General features: G+C 37.8%; 1 protein-coding gene and 1 pseudogene across 1 annotated transcript in view; both read left to right on the plus strand.

Moving 5' to 3' along the window:
- The window catches only part of LOC145263876 (homologous-pairing protein 2 homolog), a 197,314-nt gene that overhangs the window by 50,263 nt on the left and 129,551 nt on the right, over window positions 1–17,500 (plus strand). The window lies entirely within an intron of this gene.
- Window positions 7,860–7,976, plus strand: LOC145263976 (5S ribosomal RNA; annotated as a pseudogene).

Here is a 17,500-nt window from a genome sequence, read left to right on the forward strand (position 1 = left end):
ACATAATATATATGTGTGTGTGTGTGTGTGTGTGTATTTATTGATTTTTCTAATTTCAAAATGGCGTAATGTAAGCAAACAATAAGATATTTGCAGCTTCTCTTCCAATTTGGGAATTTTTACTCATGCCTAAACGCATTTTGTTTCTGTTTGGTGAATTAATAGTTGCTATTTCTTCTGATGAGTTTCCTTTCATAAGGATAGATTCATTGATTGATATAATAATTAAGTGAATGATTTTGTGGTACGAAACAGATACTGTCAAGAATAGTAAATGTCAACTGAATTAAAGGAATAAATTGTAAGATGGTCAACATCATGAAATTTGGAATATTGACTTTTGTCATTCATTCATTATGTGCGTGTGTGTGTGTGTGTGTGTGTCAGGTCATGTCTTATGCTACTGGTACCATGTAACTCAGTACTACCTGCCTCATGGTCGGGTCACCGGCGACTAAACTGGTTCCCCCACCAGACTTGTTTGGTGAGGAGGGCGGCTAGTCTCCCTGAAGGATTAAAAACAAGACCTTCCAAAGGGCGAAAGAACTCTTTTTCTGGGTCAACAGCCAACTAGCACCGTGTATATTTGTGTGTGTGTGTGTGTGTGTGTGTGTGTGTGTGTGTGTGTGTGTGTGTGTGTGTGTGTGTGTATTGGGGTGGAGAGGGCTCCCGTAAGCTGTGGTGAAGGCAACCTTTCTAGGAGAAGCAAATCTCTGATTTAAAAAAACCATAAAGCGGAACACCATTACCCGCATTAAGCTGGTCTGCAGTTTAATTTGTTGCTGGCTATCTTGCTCTTGCTTGTTGCTGGATCTGAACATTTTGAACCGAGAGAGAGAGAGAGACTTAGCTGTCGTACAAAGCTAAGACTCTGTAACATCATATTTGTATAGATACTTCCTCAGGCATTTGAGCTCATGGATTTTAAATGTTTGAGGGAGTGGCACTCGTCTGACAAGACGTTGCAATCATCATGTATGTATGTGTATAGAGGAGTGTGCATATGTGTGGGAAAATAAAGGAAAAGGACAGTCCGAATATTTTTATATGTTTGAACAAAAATAGGAAGAAATTAAATGATGATTAACATAAAAAAGAATATTCTTCGTTTATTTATTTTTATTTATTTTTTTAACATTATATGTTTGTATATATCAATTAACGAAAGACACTAGAATCAACATTAAGCGTGTAAGAAATCAATAAACGTGTGAGTAGGTGTGTGTGTGTGTGTGTGTGTGTGTGTGTGTGTGTGTGTGTGTGTGTGGGTTTGTGTGTGTCTAGACAATCCAGACAAAGAGCGTGTGTTTTGACCTCGTCTCGTACCTAGAACCATAATAAATCTATAAGTCCAAGCTTTTGGTGAGGGGATTCCACTTAGCTTATCACTTACATGTGCTTATCAATCTCCGCGTGTATATGTACGTACGTCTATAAACGTTGCGAGCATATCCTTATTTTATCATTATTTCCATGGCAGGTGCTCGTCTGAACACCAATCTCTGGTCCCCCCCTCGCCAATCTTTCACGAAAAACACCCGTCTAGTTGAATCCACTGTGAAAAATCTCCCCCACTCTTTATCTGTGCCTAAATCAAAACGTGGATTCCATGAACAAAGCTTCTTTCTTAGAACTGCACGCCTATGGAACTCTGTTCCGTCTGCCTGTTTCCCACCTGACTACAACTTGGATGTCTTCAAGTCCAACGTTAACAAATTCCTAATGAACCGCCCCCTTAAGTAAACACATCATCAAATCTCCTCACTAACGTACTGTACTTGCAATAACCCTTATCCCTGAGTGGCTTCCGGGCCTTGATAAGTGGTAACCACCGTGTAAAATAAAAAAAACAAAAACGTGTGTGTGCATATCCTGTGTATGTATGGGTACGTGTAGAAGCATATGTGGCAGTACGCGGGTGTATATGCATGTATGTTCACATGTGCGAGGGTGTTCGTGGGATGCGTGGGTGTCCAATTCAAAGTTTTATGAAAGACTTGGTTTTGAATAGAGGCCACACAAGTTGCTGACCATTGGTGAGGAAGGTGGCTAGTCTCCCTGAATGATTAAAAATAAGACCTTCCAAAGGGAGAATGGACCCTTTTTCGGGGTCAACGGCCAACTAGTACCATGTGTGTTTGTGTGTATGTATGTGTGTGTTGGGGTGGAGAGGCAACCTTTCTAGGAGAAGCAAATCTCTGATTTAAAAAACCATTAAGCGGGAGACCAGTACCCGCATTAAGCTGGTCTGCAGTTTAACTTGTTGCTGGCTATCTTGCTTTTGCTTGTTGCTGGATCTCAGCATTTTGAACCGAGAGAGAGAGAGAGAGATTTAGCTGTCGTACAAAGCTAAGACTCTGTAACATCATATTTGTATAGATACTCCCTCAGGCATTTGTCTATAAAAATGGTCCTGTGGCGATGGAAGAGTTGTGGCACGTTGAGGCTTGAAATGCTGGAAGCATGTAATAATTGACCTCAATGACCGTGTTACATGATAAGGGTTGTCCCCTTTTCATGTAAGTATAAAAATGGAGAATTTAGTTTAAAATGAAAATGAAATAGCATAGGCGAAATTCGAACCTCGTAATCTAGGTTTAGAAATAGATTACGTGTGAGAATTTAAAAATGTAAAACAAACATTTGTTTAGAATATAGATAAATATTTCAAGGAAAGAATGTTAACTATCAAGTTTGTTATGAAATTTTAAATTGAAAGAATGCAGCTTATAAGATAATGTTTTTAACATATTGGATAAATAGGTTACTGAGAAACAGGAAAAGTTTTGGACACGTATGTCCAGAGAACGTGAAAGAAGGCACATTTTTAACATGTGTATGACGTCACGGAAAATAGAAAGTTCTAGGGATAGAGAAAAACTTTAGTTAGAAGACAGTCAGTGAAGAAACTCGGAGAGAGACAGTCAGGCGTCTAGGAAGCGAGACGTCACTTCCAGAGAAAAATGTGAGACTTTGAATTCTTGGTGATGGAAACACGGCCGTGTGACGAAATAAACCATCATGTGTTTTGTAAAGCTCGTCTTGTGTTTATGATTCTTACAAAAAGGTAAAGTGAAATTGTATTATATATTTGTGTTATAAAATGTCTTTTCATACACGTCTCGACTTCTCATATCCACAATGAGAATCTACATCATGTCTACACAATGTCCGAACTGTCTGAACACTATCTCTTCACTCCAAGAGTTTCTTCTTCTACACAAGAAAAGAATGAACATTTAATATATAAGAATCTCTCCTAATATGAACAATCTCTCTAAGTCTCTCTTACAACATCTCTCTCTCTCTCTCTCTCTCTCTCTCTCTCTCTCTCTCGGAGTACATCAACATCCATCTCTGTAATAAGACAAACTCTCACAAAGACTCGTATCTTTACTAATAAGAACTCACGTAACATACGCACAAGTGGTAAATTCGTCTAATAATAATAATAACAACAATATAACAACCGTCTTCAGTGTCATGCCTGCTTGAGCGTGTGAATACACCGGTAGGACTAAAAAAAAGTCATTTTTGGGCTCATGTCTGAGGGAGTGGCACTCGTCTGACAAGACATTGCAAATATATATATACTTCAGAATAAAATTATCCAACAATCAGCTGGTATGGAAACCTGTGATTATAAGAGTTACAAGATGTTACTGGCAGTAATTCTATAAGTATCTGTATAAAAGCCAAGTACGTCCAAGGATGGAGTACTGCTGCCACATCTGGGCAGGAGCTGCTAAAAACAGTCTATTCTGCCTTGACAGAGTACAAAATAGACTTCGTGGCTTCGTGGTGGATGACCTTTTCTCTTCCCTGCAACCTCTCTCCCACAGAAGAGACGTTGCGAACCTGTCTCTGTTTTATCGTTATTTCCATGGCAAGTGCTCGGCTGAGCTCCATTCTCTGATGCCCCCCGCCAATCTTTCACGAAAAACACCCGACTAGCTGAAACCACTGTCAATAATTTTCCCCACTCTTTATCCGTGCCTAAATCAAAACGTAGATTCCATGAACAAAGCTTCTTTCTCAGAACTGCATGGCTGTGGAACTCTTTGCCGCTTGCCTGTACCCCCCCCCACCGAATTCAACTTGGATGTCTTCAAGTCCAACATAAACAAATTCCTGATGAACCGCCCTCTTAAGTAATGACACCCATCAAATCCCCAATACTAACTATTACTACGATATTATCCCACTGATGTGTGTACACACAATAACCCTCATCCTCCTGTGGCTCCTGGGCCTTGATAAGCGGTGATATACATATATATATATATATATATATATATACTAGCAAAAGTATATATACTAGCAAAAGTACCCTACAGTTGATTTTATAGAATGGACCTTTCTGCTTCTGCGGTGATTAGACTTCTCAAATGTACTTGTGCTTTTAGGGTGTATAATAACGTTAACTTTGGTCAAAATCAGACTTCCTTGTTGAACCGGATTTTTTCGATTATCGATTTTCGATACTTATCGGACGAATTCTTATACAAAACCTACGTAAGAATACTCCCAAACACATCAAGTTACTTCGCATGAAATTCCCCCCCAAAATCGGCCCAACCGTTTCCAAGTCCATAGGAACTCTTCCTCTTCTCTCTCTCTCTCTCTCTCTCTCTCTCTCTCTCTCTCTCTCTCTCATACACACACACACACACACACAAAGTTCCTTATATATATATATATATATATATATATATATATATATATATATATATATATATATATATATACTAGCAAAAGTACCCGCCGTTGACTGGGTTCAAAAACAGCCTACAAAAAATGGACTCTGATTTATGAAAGTATGATAGGTTATGAAAAGGAAGGTTTGTAAAGAGATAGCTTCGAATTTGGGAGTATCAAAACCAAAGCAAAATATGATGAAAGTAAAAATAAAATAGATAAACCCCATAATTTATTATACCATACCTGTTCACACTGAAACACTTATCACAATATTCTGTGGATCTATATTAAATTATCAAATTATACTTATGCAGATAGATACGAAAAGTCTTTATTAAAGTTTGTACCTATTTCCATTCTACGGGGGTCAGGCGCGAACGCAGACCCCACAATTTTATTATACCATCCCTAGTTAAGTTAAAACATACTTATCAAAGTATTATTATGTACATCTATATCAAAAACACTTGTAAACGTTTTTCTTTATTTTTTATTTCCATACTTTGTGGACCAGGCGCGTACGAAATCCCAAAAATTTTAATGAATCATCATTATGCCAGATCAAACATAGCCATTCCTGTGTCTCGATACATCTTCTATCATTATCAGTTTTCTATAATAGTCAACCATATAGGAGCCTATTCGTGATCAGACACATACACAGACGTTCAGCTTTATATATATATATATATATATATATATATATATATATATATATATATATATATATATATATATATATATATATACTAGCAGGCTGTCCAGCGTTGCCTGGGCGTAAAATACACATAATATTATATTTTATTTCATACAGAAGCTGAGAATTAATTTATTTATTGCGGACTATTTTCCTCATCTTTATTAGTTGTTGTTTCACGACGTTTCGGCCAACTATTCCTCTGGCCTTCGTCAGGTGGTAATTGCGACGAGCTAGGAACTCCGAATCTCCTAACTTCTCAGCAATTACTGCCATCCATAGTTGTCGCCTCACCACGTTGTAGCCAAGTAAGTCTCTGGCCGGCTTTGGGTAGGAGTGAAATCGCTATCTTGCGACAATTCTCACCTGGAACCGTAGAGATTCAACGTCTCTGTCCACTGCGCCACGGGCCCCAAAGGGCGATCAAGGTTGAATTTTTTTGGTTTTATGAATTCATGTTTATTTATTATCTAGTCTTCCATGGTCGGGTCCGTACCGAATGGTATATATATTATTTAATTGGAATTCATTATTGAAATGAGAATTATTTATCAATTTATTTATTGCGGACTATTATCCGCATCTTTCTTATTTGTCGTGAAACGTCATGAAACAACAACTAAGAAAGATGAGGATAATGGTCCGCAATAAATAAATTAATAAATAATTCTCATTTCAATAATGAATTTCAGTTAAATGATATATAGAAGCTGAGAAGTCTAGTGTAAAAATAAATGAACAAATAATATTCCCTTTATGTCTAAGATGCAATGCACCCTGTTTGGGATAAAAACATGTAAAACTATCGCTGACAAAAATCGAAAAAAAAGACTGGCTTTATTTTATATATTTTATATATTTGAAAAGAACCCCGCGCGCGTGTGTGTGTGTGTTTGCTTGTGTGTGTGTGACATGTGTGTGTGTGTGACATGTGTGTGTGCGCACGCATGTGTGTGTGTGACATGTGTGTGTGCGTGTGTGTGTGTATGCGTGTGTGTGCGTGTGTGTGCGTGCGCGTGCGTGTATGTGTTGGCGGGAATCTCACCATTTCTGTGTTCGTGCATAAGAATAAAAGACGTTAATGTTAATTTGCTAAAGTAAAAAGACGTCCTCTAAACAAAAGGCGCATTTTTAGTTCCAAAGATTCCTCGCTTCGCCTGATTACAACGCTTTGGCCCGCGGGATAAAGAAAAAAAAACTTACCCACTTCCACTGATGAAACCTTCCCTCTCCTCCAGATTCTGACTTTTCTATTCATTAAACGACTTCATCTCCCTTCCCATCCCCCGTATACCAAATAGTCGTACACCCTTGACCCTCGCGAGTTATCGCAAGTCAACTGGAACTTTGAAGCGGGACACGGGTCTGTGATTCGAAAGCATTTAAGAAAGAAAGAAAGAAAGAAAGAAAGAAAGAAAGAAAGAAAGGGTGGCAAGAGACGAGTAAGAGAGAAAGTTATGAATAAAATAAAGGAAAGAGAGGAGAAAAGAAAGACTGAAATAAATGAGAAATAAAAGAATGGAGGAAAGAAAAAAGAAAGAAAAAGAGTGTGTAAAAAAAGAGGAAAGGAGAGAGTAATAGATAAAGTAAAAAAAAGAAAAAGAAAAGATTAAGTGGACAAAAGCGAGGAGTAATAAATAAAGTAGCAAGGAAGAAAGAAAGAAAGAAAGAAGAATAAAATAAATAAGAGAAATAAAAGAAAAAAGAAAGAAAAAGTATGTAAATGTGGGGAAAGAGAGGGTAAAAATAGTGTTGAGACGATTAATTGGAATCGGGAATCAAAAAAATCGGAACATCTTGTGGTATCAGAATCAGTATCAGAATGGGTATCGGAATCGGAAAAATGAATGCAAAAACACGATATTTTTTTTAATTGTTATTTAAAAACAAAAATAATTTTGCATCATTGGTAATAATGACAAAAAGATAAATATTTATTGATCTTAAAGCATTTGTGAAACTAAAAGCCATAAATCATCCTCCCACATACACACACACACACATACGCACATACACACACACATATACACACACATACGCACACATACGCACATACACACACATACACATACACACACACATACACACACATACACACACATACACATACACACATACATACACACACATACACACATACATACACACATACACATATACACACACATACACATACACACACGCATACACATACACACACACATACACACACACGTGCATTTTTACGTTTGCGAAAATATGCACAAGTTGTTATCAGTTATCCGAAAAAAAACATTTATAACTAAGGATATGACAACAGCATATTATTTTCCTTGTTTTGATTCTCAGGTATATAACCATTGATATCTTATATATTTTTATGTAGAGTGATGTGGTTCTCGGTTGATTGTGTCTGTGTCAGATATATACTCGAGAGTCAAAGCAGTGAAAAGAATATGCTGTTGTCATAGCCCTAGTTATAATATACGGCATAATCGCGTTGATACACCGGTTCTCGTCAGATCACCGAAGTTAAGCAACGTTGAGCCTGGTTAGTGTCAGATGGGTGACCATTTGGGAATTCTAGGCGCTGTATGTGCTCTCCGCTTATCTCGGCATTTGGTTCCAGTCGTCATGTACTTCACTTACCACTGGTATTTAACAATGTCGTCTCAGGAGAGGTGTGGTTGGAGATTGCGCATCTCCTGCCACAAAAATGTCATGCGCAAGCAACCCTTCGTGGGTATCCACAGTCTGTCCAAGACTAAAGGAGCCTGCTTTTTTTTTTTATAACTAAATATTTAGAAATTTGAATGAATCGGAATCTGTAATTTTTTTTTTTTTTTTTTTTTTTACTTTGGCGTCACCTCTTATCAAGACCCGAAGGCCACTCGAGGATAAGGGTCAATGAATGGTAGTGTAGTAATCATCAATGGTGTAAATTGGATAGAATTTGATTATTTATGGGGACAGCTCAACAAGAATTTGTTTACATTGGATTTTGAGGCTACTGTGTTGTATTCAACCGGAAAGCAGGCCAGCGGAACAGTCTTCCACAGGTGGGCAGTTCTGGGAAAGAAACTTTGTTCATAGAATCTTCCTTTAGATTTAGGTACAGATAGGGAGTGTGGGAAATCGTTTATACTGGCAAGTCGGGTGTGTTTTTTGAAAGTTTGGCAAGGGGGGAATCATAGATTGGAGCTCAGTCGAGCATTAATCGAGAAAAAGTTTTGAATCGTCCTATCACTAGTAAGAGATGAAGTCAAAAGAAAGAAAGAAAGAAAAACAGTGGGGAAAGATGGGAAAAGTAGAAAGATTAATAGATAAAAAGAAAAAAGAAAGAAAGAAAGGGCAATTAATATTGATCTTTCTTTCTTTTTCTTTTTGTGATTGATAAGATGGGGGAGATGGGGGGGCAATAAAGCAACAATAACAAAAACAAACACGCAAACAAAAGGCAAGCGAAGAAAGTCATGTTGAATGATTTGGACGGATTACACAAGGCGTGACTAAATGTTTTGGCGCCAGCGAAAGTCGTGGGGGAGGAGATTTGCAGATAGAGAAGCATTCAGTAGTCAGCGGTGAGGTGCGGAAAACAAGATAAGGGCGGGAAGCGGGATAGGGCCAAGTACAGAGTGGAACGATAAAAGTGTCGCTCTATAGGAAACAACATTACAACTTTATTTTAAAATTTTTATTTAAAAAATCAATTCAGGTAACTTGATTATGCAGTAAAGTTGACATCTGTTCAATGTAGCCACCTTCAGCTTCAATCACCGCATCGATACGGATCTGGAACTGGGAGCATACCTTTTCCACAAACGCCGGAGGGAGCTCGGCGAATACTTGGCTGATAGCGGCGATTAGGCTGGCTTTGGTGTTGTGGGAGGTAATGTTGATAATGTTCTCGACGTATGACCAAACGTCCGGCGGGTTCAGGTCGAAGGAGGAGTAGGGCCAATGAGAGAAGGGTACAAAGTCGTAGCACTCCTGCAGAAGACAAGCCTGAGTCTCTTTGAACTTGTGGGCCAACGCCGAGTCCTGCTGCCTCACTCAGGGTCTGCCAGCGGCCACCTGATTGCACCAAGGGATCATCACACTCTTCAGCACAATTAGGTACACTTCAGTGTTGACTTTCAAGCCGACTTCGAAGATGTGAGGTGGCATGATGTGGCCCTCACTTGAAACCACGCCAACGACCACAACCGTAGCCTGAACCGTTGTTTTCATCACTCTGAGCACGTCCTTGTTATTCGTGACAATCCAGCGATGCATTTTGAGGGTGCTGGCAATGGTTCTGTTGTCATAACTTGGATCGGTAGATAGTATGAGTTATACAGCGGCGCATCTCCGATCTTACTCATTGAACATTGCGTCACTTTCAGACGTGATAGAAAGTTCCTATCCTTCTTTCCTTTTTTTTTTTATATTTTTTTAACTCTTCAACTTTTTGACCCCAAACAAGTCATGTTGTCACTTAGAACATAAGGAATCGAGAAAATATCTAACAGATGACTGTGGAGAGAGGTTTGCTCATATTACATCTAAATTTGTTAGGTTAGTAAGGTTGAAAAAGTAAGAAACAGGGAGGGAATTCCAAACTCTAGCGGTCCAACGGTTCTTGTTAAGATAGAGTTGATAAATCGATTTTTAAAAAAATAATATTACGTATTTAATTGTCAAATCGAAAATTGTAATATATCCAAGTATTGCGAAAAACCATTGAGTAGAAAGTTATTTATAGTTAAAAGTAATTTTTACAGAAAATTTAGTAAAATCGCATTTTACTTTAACGTTATAAAGTAAACGGTAGTCATCTACACGCAAGGGGACATAACCCCGAAAGGAATATTTTAGATTACTTGAGTCATAGCTGTAATATTTGTTGTCTATAGCGATAGACGTTTTTTATACTAAAAACACGATAGCAATTGTTATACTCATGATTTTTCGTAATTTTTGGATATATTACTATTCCCGGCATGACAATTAAGTACGTAATATTGTTTTTGCTGCAAACCATATATTTAAAAAAAAATTGATTTGTCGATTCTATCTTAAGAATCACTGGATAAACTATTAGAGTAGAAGTTTTCTAGCATCTAGAAATCTCAGCAGTGCAAATGAGTCAGCACGTATCAAGGCAAAAACCCACTCCTTATCGTTTAAAACCCACCCCATATCGTTTACCAGGATACTGGTAAACGATATGGATGTGTTACTTGAAATACGTTTTAATCAAATAAAAAACTGGTTTAAAATAGTAATTTGTAATTAGTTGATTAGCAGTGAGATATTTACTGGGGTGGTAGAATAATCCTACTATTTTTTCCGACGATCTTCGCAACGGATTTGACGTGTTCTATTTCAGATAAAGGGTGAACGTCAGTTCCAAAAGTTTGTCAAAATGGTACTTCCCCAAGACGAGAATTATTCATTTCAAATGGGGCTTTGAGCGTTGATGATGGAAAGAGAGAAACTTGATTTTAGATGCAATAAAATTAACCAGCCACCTTTTCCCCCATTGCACCACGTGCTCAAGTTCAGAAGAGAGAGAATTAGAGCGATTTTGGTCATTTCCTGCAGTTGACGTGTTTCCATAGATGATAGCGTCATCTGCATAAATGTCTACGAATGATCTCCGAATGGGATTATGGAGATCATTGATGAAGATCAAGAAGAGAGTTTAGCCCAGGATGGAACCCTGAGCAATGCCAGCGTTGATGCGCTGAGTTTCTGATTTCTGCCCATTGACGACTACATAACTTGGCCGTTTCACTTTAACCATGTCGTTACATTTCAACCACTCGGACCCACACGTTGTCTGGTATCGTCGGAAGAACAAACAAACAAGGAAGATCATAAAATAGAACTCCGTATTTGTTTCTAGGTGAATATAAAAAGCATTTATTCCAATAATTTCCAACAACGTATTTCATTGGCCCCCGTGGCGCATTTTTTTTTTTTTTTTTTTTTTTAGCGACGCACAGGAGTCAAACACGTTTAATTGCTTTCTTTGCTCGATCACATGCTGTCATTTTTTCGTTTTCTTTTTCTCTCCTTCTTCATGTGACGTCAACGCGCGCACACTAGCTTAATTTGCATATGTGCCATTTGCGGTTCCATCAGTACAAGAACACAGGATCAAATCGGCATGTTGCTTTATCGTGCTGAGCTAAGTGTTCAGCTGACCTTGGCGTTGTTCCTTCCAACCCTGGAATGGAGCTGGTTTGATGGTGGCAGAGATGAAGTCATCTGTTTTCCAACACAGAGTGTGACCAAACCATCAGAGACGTCTCAAAAGGAGGGATGGTATCCACCAGCGTGAATGGATGATGGTGTTTGGGGCGAATTGGTGTCAGTGAACCCGAAAGATGCAGCATAGACATTAGTGGCCAAAAACTTCCAGTCTGCGCTGGCCATGTATTGCATCCATATAGGAGAATGTTACGAACAAGAGCTTAATATATTCAAATTTTTGTACTGAATGTAATTTCATTTCTGGACCAGAGTCGAGGTTTCATTGAGGGGGGTACAAAACTTTATTATAGCTATTAAAAAGGAAGAACTGGGTTTATTTCGTTTCTTTTGTTTTGGGCTTTTTTTTATCCATAGTAAAAAGAAGGATGAAGGGAAAACATTTGATGGAGGTTGAAAAAAAAATAGATAAATAAGGGAGTAGAGTCGTCCGACCAGGTTTTGACTTCACTTTTCAAGGCCGAATAGAGGTGTTTTTGCATAGGGAAACGAATTTCAACGGGGGGGGGGACTAAAATAAGATCAAACTATCGGAATGAAGAAAAAAATGGAGGAACGACTAAAATAAATCCATCGTTATGATAATTGTACAATAGACTCATCACGTCCAAACCCAAAAAGACAATTATAGACTCATCACGTCCAAACCCAAAAGACAATCCCTCTGCTTACAGACAGAAGGTATTTTCAAACGGACGTGAATAGTCTTCAAAACCTTCAGGTGAAATAACGAGTGAGCGTGTTAGGATAGAAAATGAGTCACTGCTTAAATTCATTGCACATCGCGGGCTTTTAAGCAAATGGTCCGTTATAGCGGAACCATACGTATTACTCAAAATGTCTGTTGATCGGTAGATTCCATTCCAGATTTTACTGGGTACATTCCGAATTTTACGCGACCCAACGGTTGGTCTGCCAACGTAGTTGGCACTGCAACACCATTTAAATTAATAAATGACATTATTCATATGATGGGGGGGAGGTCAGAACGTCCTTTCGAGAGGATGGCAATAATGGTTTTGTCGCAAACACCACACGGACATTGGAGGCAAAATAGCAATGTTCAACAGCTGAGCTAATCTGTTTGGCGAATTTTTCACTTATTGTCCCTAACCAAGGTAAATGAATGTAAATTGGACATCTAGCCGCCATCTTAGTTTTTATTTGAAAAAAAAATAGTTTCTTTTTTATGACGGAGTTAATCACATCAAGAGGGTACCCATTATTGGACAACGTATTGGTGATCGTTTTTAGTTCTTCATCCAATTTAGATTGGGAACAAATCATGAGGGCACGGTGTGTTAAGGTCCAAATCAAATTATACTTTCGTTTGTTAGGGCGAAATGAATCCTAACGTGTATACAGCCCCGTAAACGTTGGTTTACGGTAAATTGATGTTAGATAATTTGATGGAGGAGGCTAAATTAGAATTGCGTTCTCCCTCATAGGCATACTTTAATACGGGATGCATTTTGTTGAGTAAAGTGTAGATTTGTTTGCCTCTGTTTGATTATTTAATAGGCAAATTGTATTATCTACATATCGAAAGTAGACTAGTGGCTTTATGGGTCCAGATAACAATCGTTTTTCATAGAAACTCACAAATATATTCGCCATTATTGGTCCAAGGACCGAGCCATGCCGATACATTATATAGCTAAAACTGAATTCAACCAATGCTGTGGCAAGTTTCATTAGCTCAATAAATATGTTTTCAGGAATGGAAGGAGGTGATATCTGACTACGATATAAAAAATATATATAACTTGATCTCCCTCTGCTATAATCGAAACCGAAACCAAAACTTAAAAATAGAAGCTCATAACCATTAAACGACGGTCATTCGGAAGAAAAAAGGTGCAAGCATGACACACAAAATACCACACATATATATATCGTATTAATATAAAAATAACCAACCTATGGATCTCATAATGAAATCAAGCGTTAGAAGTAGGAAAGGGTTCCTTGGTGTATGAGAGGTTACAGAAGTATAATAAACAAAAAGACAACTTTGATTAAATATGTATATGAATCTTATTTTTTGTTTGTTTTTATTTGTTTTTGTTTTATTTGTTTTTGTTTTTGTTTTTTTTTTTGGTTTTTTGTTTTTGGTTTTTTGGGGGGGTTGGGGGGAGAGGGTTCTACACTTTATCTTACACAAAAATATTCTGGATTGTATGTTATACAAAACGTTACAGACATTCTTGTAAATATCATTATGTTAAATTCAATGTAGTAAGGGGCCAATTAGCTTATAAAGTTTACACTATATTACGCTTTGAATAGATGAAAAAGAAATGGCGGTTGTTGTTTTTAAAAAAAAGCATACAAGTTGAATAATGTATAAAAAGAATTAAGACAAATTGAGTTTTTCTAGCGTTTAGATTTGTCGGCCTTTGTTCTTGGTCAACACAATGAACGAAAGGAAGATCGGCTCAATAAGTCTGTATTTACGTGTTGCTGGGAAGTGAAGGGACTGCATCATTCAGCTTACACTATTAGAGGGCGGGGAAGGGGCGATGGTAACGGGACGAAATTAAAAAGTGAAGAAAAAAAAGGGATCAGTAATCTACACAAGGTCGAACGCTAAAATTGTCTCTATGATTCCATTTCTGTTTCTCAATCATAAATCATTTCTCTCCGATAGGCTCATAAGAGTAGTGGTAGATGGACAAAAATCGGAGGCCTGCAATATAAATGCTGGAGTCCCTCAGGGGTCAATCCTGGGCCCAACTCTCTTCCTGATCTACATCAATGACCTCCCTAAACGCATACTTAAATCATTCGTTGACATCTATGCTGATGACACGACCATCTACGGCAACACATCAAAGGCTGTAAATGACAAAGTTCTCTCTGATTCTCTCTCCTCTGATCTCGAGCGCGTGGTTCAGTGGGGGAAGATGTGGCTGGTTACCTTTAATGCATCCAAAACCAAACTCCTATCCTTACATCATCAACGCTCTGATCCCCAACTGGCATCAATTGTGATGGATGGCTCTCGTCTGGGCGAGGCTCCGTGTTTTGACAAGCTTCTGGGTTTGACCTTTACTCCTGATCTGAAATGGAACACGTACATCAAGTCTGTTGCCAAGGTCGCTGGAAAGATGGTGGGATCCTTCTACCGCTCCAGAAGATATCTCACTACTGATGCAATTCTCTATCTGTATAAAAGCCAAGTACGTCCAAGGATGGAATACTGTTGCCATATCTGGGCAGGAGCTGCTAAAAACAGCCTATTCTGCCTTGACAGAGTACAAAATAGACTTCGTGGCTTAATGGGGGATGCCCTTTTCTCTACCCTGTAACCTCTCTCCCACAGAAGAGACGTTGCGAGCCTGTCCTTGTTTTATCGTTATTTCCATGGCAGATGCTCGTCTGAACTCCAATCTCTGGTCCCCCCTCGCCAATCTTTCACGAAAAACACCCGTCTAGCTGAATCCACTGTGAAAAATTTCCCCCACTCTGTATCTGTGCCTAAATCAAACCGCAGATTCCATGAACAAAGCTTCTTTCTTAGAACTGCACGCCTGTGGAACTCTGTTCCGTCTGCCTGCTTCCCTCCGGACTACAACTTGGATGTCTTCAAGTCCAATGTTAACAAATTCCTAATGAACCGCCCTCTTAAGTAAACACTTCAGCAAATCTCCTCACTAACTTAATGTACTTGCAATAACCCTTATCCCTGAGTGGCTTCCGGGCCTTGATAAGTGGTGATCACTGTGTAAAAAAAATAATGGGAATTCCAAACAAAGATGATTACATTTATATAGGTTACATCATGACGACTGTGACGATTCTTGGGGACTTCATATTATTACGGATCTGAGACATTTATACGATTGTTGTTAAGGGAGATACATTACTGATGATGAAGGGGGGACATTACTTGGAAGGGGGTTATACAAAAGTTCGTTTGTAGATGAATATGCAAAACACATGTACTTTTCCAGTTTTAATGACGACACGAAGACAACGGTTACAAAATATAGATGATTTCTTTATTCATCTGTCGGCCGATTGATGATATCAGGAATTCAAACTTGTATAGCTACATGGTCTCTCTTCTAGCCTTTGTTTCTAAAGGGATCAGCTCCGCTAAGTCGCTCCCGACTCTATCACTGTGACAGTGATTGTGATCTTCTCTGATTCTCCCTAACTTCGAACCCTCGATTCAATATATTGAGAAATTACTTTGTTTATGACGTCAGAAGTCTATTATCGACCAACGTAACTTTTTTTCACGTGTATTTTACATATGTTACTCCAAACACACGTTTGACAAACAAAGAACTCCCAGTTTTAGTTGTTAAATAGCTAACCTATTTTTAAGTTATAAATTCGCATTGTCCATTCTTTTCACTGACATATTTAATATCCAATTATTCTTAAAGAATGGGCAATCGTTTTTTGTCTGACATAAATAATGTTTAGTTATTTCTAAAAGAATTAACAATGAACTGCATTCCTAGGATGTCAATTATTTGACACTTGCCTACAGGGTTCGATTCTAGCCTTTTCCTAATATCATTTTCACTTATCTAGTCTGCCTTTTTATTTACATGAAAAGCCCTTCTTATGTAACGCGATACACAAAGACGGTTAATCGTGGATCAGTAAGCGAAATAATACTCAATGGACCATTTCTTAATAATGAAATAAATTATTGCATATCGTTCTTCTAAAGCAGTCATTCCCAACGTGGGGCGCATGCCCCACCGGTGGGGCATGGGCAAGACGTGCACCCTTGGGCTTACTATACCAAAGACTATAGGGCAATTTGAGAATGAGTTATTTTTTTCATTATTATTATTATTATTATTATTATTATTATTATTATTATTATTATTATTATAATATTAACAGTGAATTGTTTCATAGTGAATCTTTGTATTAAGGGGAGCGTCCGGTCGTGTATGTGTGTGCGATATATATATATATGTATATATATATATATATATATATATATATATATATATATATATATATGCACGTAGTAGTAGTAGTAGTAGTAGTAGTAGTAGTAGTAGTTTCTCTTTCATTGATGCCACGTTCTTTGGAACCTTGTTTAGATACAAGTTAATGGCATTTTAAGCTTACTTCACTGAATAACAGGGATTTTTAATAGCAAAAATTAAATATCACGAAGGGGAGGCATCACGATTTTAGAAACGCCTAGGTGGGACATGGCCCAAAATAGGTTGGGAACCACCGTTCTAAAGGCTCCTTGCGTCCAGATTGCATTTTTGAAATTCACCAGCTATGACAATCAGGCTTTAGTAGGGTGTATTCCAATTCCTATTGAAGCTGTTCATTTAAGTATTGATAATCTATACATTAATACGATAACGTGTGTGTTCTTTTGTGTGCCACGCTTACATCCGGGTCGTTTGATTGTTATGTTCTTCTATTTCTTGTCATACATTAATTTACCAAGAATTCTTCATAAGTTTTGGTTTCGGTTTCGATTATGGCTAAAAGAACTAAAGTTATATATATATATATATATATATATATATATATATATATATATATATAAAGCTGAATGTGTGTGTGAGTGTGTGTGTGTCTGGTCACGAATAGGCTCCTATATGATTGACTATTTTAAAAACTGATTACATATAATGATAGAGGATGTATCGAGACACAGGAATGGTTATGTTTGATCTGGCAGAACAGTGGTTCATTAAAATTGTGGGGTCTGCGTTCGCGCCTGGTCCACAAAGTATGGAAATAACAAATTTAAAAATAAAAAAAAAACGTTTATAAGTGTTTTTGATATAGATGTACATAAGAATAATTTGATAAGTATATTTTAACTTAAATAGGGATGGTATAACAAGATTGTGGAGGTCTGCATTC

This window comes from Euprymna scolopes, chromosome 39, assembly GCF_053919585.1.
Source record: "Euprymna scolopes isolate OS-2025 chromosome 39, ASM5391958v1, whole genome shotgun sequence".
Taxonomy (NCBI): Eukaryota; Metazoa; Mollusca; class Cephalopoda; order Sepiida; family Sepiolidae; genus Euprymna; species Euprymna scolopes.